Below are 2,067 nucleotides of genomic sequence, written 5' to 3'. Positions count from 1 at the left end.
GAACATAATCCGCCGTATACGTCTACACGAATACGGCGGATTATGTTCCCTCGTGTAGACGTATACGGCGGATTATGTTCTCATATATTTATTATATATATATGATATATATTATAGAGATCAGTGATTTAAAAGCGCGTGCGTATGTACACGCATGCGCGCATGTAGGCTCGTGCGTACACGAACACGCATGCGTACACATAATATCATGATAATATACACTCACAAATGCCCTTAAATGCCCTTATTGACTACGTCACGAATTTTCCACGGTAAAATTTGTAAAAAAACATCCCATTTTTATACATTAAAATTAAGAACTAACGTTACTAAATATATCCTCAAGCTCTCACCTGATAAAAATGTTTTTACGTTGGTTAAATTTGCAAAAATCTAGACGATTTGGTAATTTCTGCTGCCTAACACTATTCCCCCAGTACTGTTCAGATACTGGCGTCTCTCTGTTTTTCACCGGCAAATTAGGGCATATAAAGAAGGTATATAGGCATTAAAAGTAAACAGAAACACTAATTGTATTTTCATGCATTTTATTTTGTACAAATAACATACAAATATACTACTTGATGGTGCTGGAAATTCGTGACGTAATCACTTTAAAGTAAACGCGCGCACGCACGCGCTGAGTCCGGTGCATGCACGACTAGGTGCACGTATAGATGCGGTGTTTTGCAATGAGATGTTCGCCAGCTTTTCTGCATCATGTTACGTTCCCTCGTGTAGACGTATACGGCGGATTATGTTCCCTCGTGTAGACGTATACGGCGGATTATGTTCCCTCGTGTAGACGTATACGGCGGATTATGTTCCCTCGTGTAGACGTATTATAGAGATCAGTGTTTTAAATGCGCGCAAACGTGCATGCGCGCGTGACTGTACGTGCCATCTCGGCTTGTTCGTTATCATAGTGAACATGCGCGCATGTGTGTACCTGCACGGTTGCACGCGCGTTACAACAAAAATATGTAGTCTCTACATTAAGAAAACTTCTTAATTAAATTTTTTACTTCTTATTAGGAAGTCTTCTAGATACTATATTTTTGTTCTATAGTCTTCTATAATCTTGTTGTTTGTGCACAGCGGCGTGCGTGCGGCGTACTTGATTGTTGCTGAGGAGCATTTGAACGGCATTTACAGGAAATTATCGGCAATAATAGGCGAAAGAAAGTAGAGAAATACTAAGACTTTGGTAGTAAATACATTTCGTGTTTATTTACCGTATTTTTTCATTAAAACGTTTCAAGTGCCTGTGTACCGAACCACCCTGGATACAGTAGGCAATACCGCAACCTGGTGTTAGATGCGTTTGCCTGGTGAAACTGTAATTGTTAAAAATTGAAGTGGCACAGATATGAGATATCATTCATATAATTATATGCTTCGTTGACAATAATTTCTAGACACGACGCGCGCGCGTGTGAGTGCGTGCTTGTGTGCGTGCGTGCGTGCGTGTGTGTGTGAGTGTGTATATATATCAAGAGATAATAACACATAATAGAGTATAATGCTTGCTTACTGCTTGCTAACCTTACGAGGATACGAAGTGCTTATGCGAGCTTTCTGCCTATGGCCGCCCTCTACTGTTAGAAAACACGGGCCCGTTATCAGAAACATCGTAGGAAGTTACGTCGTCGTCGATCAAACATCGTGGATTGTTTGATAAATCTGATCACATCTGATTTCAATATTTTTCAATATTTAAATGCGTAATTCAATATTTTATTTACAATATACTTTACAATGTTTTGGTACGTGTGATCAGGGGCGTGTACGCGAGGGGGGGGGGAGCCCCCCCTGCTCGCGCAGAAAACCCATCTAAGGGGGTCTAATTTCAAAAAAATTCTGGGGCGGGGGAACCCCCAGAGCCCCCCTTCGCGTGCTCGCAAGTTTGGGTTACGGTTAGACCCCCCTTGGTACAAATCCTGTACACGCCCCTGGTGATCGGTAGTCAAGTCTAGGACGTGTCTATGATCAGAGCACATAAATCAGGTGATTTATGAGAACAGACCACTATTAAATTCTCCATAGGATCCTATACTTAAGAATTGA

Source organism: Priapulus caudatus, unplaced genomic scaffold, assembly GCF_000485595.1.
Source record: "Priapulus caudatus unplaced genomic scaffold, Priapulus_caudatus-5.0.1 Scaffold34, whole genome shotgun sequence".
NCBI lineage: Eukaryota > Metazoa > Priapulida > Priapulimorpha > Priapulimorphida > Priapulidae > Priapulus > Priapulus caudatus.
Note: the sequence above shows the minus strand (reverse complement) of the source record.